Genomic DNA, 6,341 nt, shown 5'->3' on the forward strand with positions numbered 1-6,341 from the left:
AAAAAAAGCATAGCAGCTGGAAATCATAGTTAATGTTTTTTGGTTTTCTTTTAATAATTATGTTGAAAAGCAAGATGCTAGAAATAATGCTGCAATATTTATAAAAGCAGTTCTTTAAGTGGTATCTTAACAGCTCTAATTAAAATTTGTAAGAATTCATTAAGTACCGTCTGTGAAAGGATACCAGTCAGATTTCTCAGTGTAGTTAGGTATATAACAGATTCCATGATAAACTACTGGTGTAGGTATCCTCTGCTTTTCTGTCACAGATTTAGAAGTTTTCCATTAGTTTGCTAAGATAATTATCTAAGAACAAGATCACAACGCGGAGCAGATTTTTAATTTATCTCCGGACTAGAGAGAATTCCTGACAAACTCCATCTAGCTTTTACCTTGGTTTAATAAGAATAGGAGTGGAATATCAATCTTGAGGAAATACAGAGAGCAGTTTCTATGTAAAGAACTACTTAAGGGGAGATTTAACAGATAATTCTGGAGAGAAATAAGTTATTACTGCCACCTTCCTCCTCTTCTTCTTCTAGTTTTGTTTTTCAAAAATTCAGGATGTGTAATACAAAGCAATTAAGCTTTTCATACTGTGCAGGCTGAATTTATGACCAGTCTGTAACACTGAGATGTGCTGCCTATGATGTCACACTTCTAGAATATCATGCTTGTTTTCCAAGCTTTTTTCTCTAAAGGAAGTATATTACAGAATGAAGATACCAAATAAAGCTATTTACTTAACATTTTTAATCTTTGTAACTAGAAGCTTCCTTTGTATTTGCACATAAACAATACCCGTATTTTCTGCTTGCATTCAGCTCTTCCCTCCCATCCCCTTTTGGAGGCAGGTCAACAGGCAAAACACAGGAGAACTGCATGTACAGAACAGAAGTGGCTCCAATTCTGCGTTTCCTACTGAGCGAGCACACCTAGCACAAAGTACATGGTATTATTATCACCTATTGTTTAAAACGCAGTATCTCTTTCATTAAAAGTTCACTACTTTTAGTTGGATAACTACTTCAGTACTCATATATTAAGCTTCTCTAACAGCTTGGGAAGGAAAAGAGTTCTCCTCACCACACGTACACACACACATAAAAAATCCAAAAACCACCCACACTCAACATATCCTGGAAAGTCTGAAGTTTTGTGGGATACAATACAAGCATAAAATGGACAAGATTAATGATCTGGGATGAAGCAGCTAAAAACCTCATGATCCTGTATTCCGGTACAGTCTCAGTTATCTGAACATCAGCTATTGCAAATTCTCTTTTTCCCCCCAAAGTCTGAATCACATCCTCTGACATCTACTGAAGTACATTAACAGTGACACTGATTATTTGAAAGCTCTCCTATCCAAACAGATTTGGGATCCTTACTATTGTGCAAACTGAGTCTCCTCTCTGTAGCAGTAAGCCCCTGGCTAAATGCCACTCTGTCTCAGCCATTCACTCGTCATGTGCAGCACTCGTCAGCCTTTTCTCCTTTGCATCATGTCAGTCTGTGTAAGGATTCTGAATATTATTTGTGTACTGTTTATACTAACTTCTGCTAAGTAAAGCCTTCCCATGGAAGTCTGAAGAAGCACAATGAACTAAGGTCAAAAGAAAGCAGATTTCCTCAAGTTTTTAGGGGCACTATGTCAGGGGTGGGAGGTACTTCTCATTTGAAATTAGTCTCACCTAGAAAATACAGCCTAGATAATTAAAATTGAAAGAAGTCACAGAACTAGGCAACAAGGAAAAGGTTTTCTATTTCTCTTTTCCACATCCAGATTTTGACAAGGAAAACAACAGCACTGCTGCGTAATTTAACATCTCCTTAAAATATCAACACTGCTCAGGTGTAGCCTTGTTTTCAATAAGCAAATGTGAAGATTTCAACTATTAAAATACCAACCTATTCATAGGACAATATAGTTTAATTAGTTAAATTAAAAACTGGTTGACCACTTCATCCGGATCCTAGTAAGAGCTGTACTCAAACAAAAGTAAGGACAATATGCCCAAGTGGCAGGGAAACCAAGTATTGGGGTTTGGAGGAAGAAGATCAAGTGTTCGGATCAAGCTCAGGTCATGTCGAGCAGACAGGAGCCAAGTAGTAAATGTGAAACGTCTGTCTACATCCTGAAGAGCAAGCAATTGCCTCTTGTTACATGTATGGAAAGTTTAAGTGGTAGCTAAGTGCCAAAAACTATGGAAGCACAAAATATCCCCTAACTCCCTAGAAGGATGATCTCCTCGGAAACTGGACAGAAAACTCACCCATGAAAATAAATAGTCAGGAAATAGTCAGGAGTTTGTTAATAGAAAAATAAGGAAAGTTCAAGGCTACAGCAAGTTACAGACACACACGTTCACTGTGCACTTCACTGCATCACAGCCACAGGAGCACTTTTCAAAGGCATTCTGTACTAGCATTATACCAATTAATTTATCTCCAAGCTACCTCTGCTGGGTATGCACACATTCTCTGCTCCCTGTCACAGGGAGGAAGGGTCCTTGTGTGTGCTGCTCAGCGGGCACAGAGCTCGGCCTTCTGATGGCTGCCAGGAGCTGTCTGCTGAGTTTTGGGAACAACAGGACAGCGGAGAGTACATTCCACATGGGAAGTTGTCAGAAGAGCTATCAGAAACAAAATAATTAAGAAAAAATGGACACTGTTTCTTAATGGGTCTAGTGTGCTCTCTAACAAGAGCCTGAAGACAGCGCCAAGAGCCTGCCTACCAAAGCCTGCTTTATGGAGACATGTCAAAGAGCAGTCCTTTCCTTCACAAGCATAAAGGAAAAAGGAAGATACGTTTCTCATCTCTGTTACAAAGTCACAAAGGTAAATAATGGTAACATATTATCCACGCATGCATGCATTTCCTTTGTGTGCTTTGCTACAGTGTTCTTGTAGGTAAATACCCCTGAAATAAAGCAGATGTTTGTTATCCTTTAGTTTGTTGACAAATGGAATAAAACGAGTACACATATGCTGGTGACACAGGTTGTCTGGGAGTGCTTTAGGTCTTGCTGATCAGGAAATGAAGACTGCCAAATAGGTTCAGAGATTCACTTATCCCTCCCATCTGCTGTAAGCTAGCAAATTTACTTGCTATTATGATCCTTAGAGAAGGAAACTGTGAGATTTCAGTGATTTTGCTTAGCAAGCAGTCTGAAGTCCTCCTTTGCCTTCTAATCGTGTATTAGTTTTATTGAATTAAAAAACAACACAAAAAGCAAGCCTGTCATTCACATTTAGGAGTGGTGTGGAGGGGAGGAAATCCATAGCACCAAATGTGCTGCAGATAAGGTTTGGTTTTGTTGTTTTTATTTTTTTTTCTTAATATTAACTCTATCCAGGAATGTAATATGGCATTATACTACTGCCAAGCTATCCTCCCACTGATAAGAATGCAGCTATTACATTTTAAGAGAAGGTTGTGAATCTCAAAAATAAAAAAAATAAAAGCACAAACATCCACCTTAAGCTTATTGGTCAACAGCTCTCCTCACCTGATGCAAAGCAAAATAAAACTGTATTTTCATGAGAGGACAGAAAAGAATTTCAGCATTAGATACGATGAAAAAAGCAGTGAATTAAGAACCAAACATCTAGATGTTTAAGCTGAATACCTTAAAGAAAGCTGAATCTCTACAACTACAAATGTGTATAAGTCTTTCACTTCAGGAAGTTACTTTCTTGTGAATGTGGATAACATTTACACTGTAAAAAGTTAAATACAGAGGAGAATCTTTCCCAGTAAGAAGACTTAGGGTTCCAATCTTACAGCTTCCAAAAGCCATGGTTAAAATCCCTTCCCAAATCAGGGATTTTCACCACCACTCCCTCTCAAGGGAGTCTTGGTTTCTATTTCTTTTTTCTACTGTGGTATTTTAGGTTTGGTCCTTTACAATTCTCAGAACATTTTGGCATTGCATGCATCACTGAAGACATCTCCATATAAGGGAATTTACTCAAACAATACAGGAAAAACACAGAACATAGATGTCAGATGATACTCTGTCAAGGCTAGATCTGGCCCCATGTTTCAGATTGTAGTACTTGCAAGAAGGGAGCAAATTTAATTTTCTTGCTGTTGATTTGGAACACTTGTAAATGCCAGCCTCTTAGGTAGAGTTAACGACAACCAAGAAAATGTTGTCTTCCACAGTTTGCTCTAGAGGAAAGAGGAGTGGGCTACAAACACCTCATAGCATCTGTAATTGTTCTGCAAGGCAAGAGAGTCCCAGGTGGGATGAGAACAGTGTGTTAAAACAGGCACACAGGCATACATACAGTGTGCCGTGCTTAATTACAGCACAGAGGTCAGGACTTTGTGCCCCTTGAGATCCTCCAGAATAGTTACAATTAGCTATATGAATACAGCACTGTTTTAAATAGATCTTTCAGGTCAGCAGATGTTATACAACTCATCACTGATTGTTTTCAAAAGGAATCCTAGTAAATGAAAGGTGAAGGACAGTTCTGGGTACTGACAGAGTTCACCACTACCTGTTCTGTAGAGTTCTTATTAGGCAGTTTTTAATGCTTGCTACTGCATGCTGTTGTGAACTGGAATCAACCAGCAGGGAGATGTGAGCCTTGCTGCAGTTACCAGCTGTATCTATCCTGCAGCACTTTTAATAACTTCAAACCCCCACCTTAGTTAATCAGGCTAAAATTTCAGCAAGCAGTTGCATCTCCAGCACTGTGGGACAGGACAGGCCATTTGACAATACCAGGACTGAGAGGGGACAGGACAGCCAGGATAGTCGCTACCAAGTTCAGGGGGACTGCAGTTGGTCTTAGCACCTTTCCTTTCAGTTAAGCACATCAGAGGGAAGCAGGAGCACAGCTTTGTCCTTTGCCTCACCAGATCAGAACTGACTCAGTATTTTTTTTCCCTCAAGCTCAAAGATGAACAGCTGCGACTCAGAAAACTTAAAGAGTTTCTTCCCTTCCTTAAAGCACTGAGTTACTGGAAAACATGTTCTTTAGCCAGCTCACAATGTTATTACCTGCAGGCCAGCAAGCTCCATCAGTCATACAGCAGCACAACCCTCCACTGCCTTCACCAAGGGGCACAGCTCCTGCTGCAGCACTCCCAAGCCACGCAGCTCCCAAGGAGGGTCGCTCCCACCCAGGAAGAACCCAGTTCTCCAGGCAGAACTGTGCTCACTCCCCAAGGACTTCCTCCCCCAGCCCTATTGCTGGCAGCACCCTCTCCCAGCAAAGGGCTCTGCTCTCCCCAGGATGAAACCCACCAGAAAAGCCATGCTGGCAAATGAACTTCATACATGCTATGTAGCTCTACCCAGCAACCTCCATCCTTCAGAGAAACCATCCAGCTCCTCCCCAGCTGAGCCTGATAATTAAACCCAGGCACTTCATCAGGATCAGATGGGTAGGAAAGAGAAGACCCCTCCCAGGCCAGGACTGGTTGCAGAGTCGCCCCATTACACGGCTTCTGCCACTGAGCCGAGTGCAGATAGAAATGTGTATTTGATAGTTTTCCGTTGAGCCACATTAATTCCATAGATTATGGTGGAATTACACAAGGGATAATTTAGGCTTGGGAAGTTTAATAGGACTACACATATGCTTACAATAATTCATGTGCAAGAATGTTTGTAAGATTATAGTCTATGTTTCCAAGAAAACAGATTGTGTCTCCTTGTGGCTCGTTTCTGCCGGTTTCCAGCTGAAGTCATCAGCACACATTTATGATACTACATGTGGTTGCTGAAGAAGTTATTACAGTAATGTCACAAAGAGGATTACGATTTCAGGTGGGGAATAATTCTTGTACAAATCCTCTTTCCATACAAACAGCCCCGGTAATAAAGAATGTGGAAAAATAGGGCGAAGATAAGAGATTTACACATAATGAGCCGGATTGCCCCGCACGCCCCAGCTGCTTTGTCGCGCGCGGAGCGCTGACGTTGGCTTTGTGCGGTCAGAGGGATGCCATGCAGAATGCGCTTCTAACCGCGCTCAAAGGTTTCCCTTTTTGATCTTCCCGCGGGGTTTGAGCTCACTGCTGGCGCGGCAGCGGTCGCCCAAAGGCTGGGAGCTCTCCTGGCGGCCCGTGGCTGTCAGAAGAACCGCACCAAACGGCAGTCGTGCCGCGATCAGATGAGGTAAAAGTAAAAACTCCGAGTGATTCACGTGCGCGTAATTTAAACCTGATCGTCCAACGAGAAAATACTACCTCGCGCTTCTGTCTGCTGCTAATCGGGAACATTTTATTTCGGAACGGACGAGACGTGTAATTTCTGGGGAGCGGCACGCCGTCGGCGAATGCCTGGGAGCTCGCGACCCGCAGCCCGGCTCCAGCTGCA

The 6,341-nt window shown here is 41.8% G+C and overlaps 1 protein-coding gene across 1 annotated transcript in view; it reads left to right on the top strand.

The window, feature by feature from the left end:
- ALG14 (ALG14 UDP-N-acetylglucosaminyltransferase subunit) overlaps positions 1–6,341 on the top strand; it is a 28,658-nt gene that overhangs the window by 1,692 nt on the left and 20,625 nt on the right. The gene's annotated exons all lie outside the window — the stretch shown is intronic.

Source organism: Meleagris gallopavo, chromosome 10 (assembly GCF_000146605.3).
Source record: "Meleagris gallopavo isolate NT-WF06-2002-E0010 breed Aviagen turkey brand Nicholas breeding stock chromosome 10, Turkey_5.1, whole genome shotgun sequence".
NCBI lineage: Eukaryota > Metazoa > Chordata > Aves > Galliformes > Phasianidae > Meleagris > Meleagris gallopavo.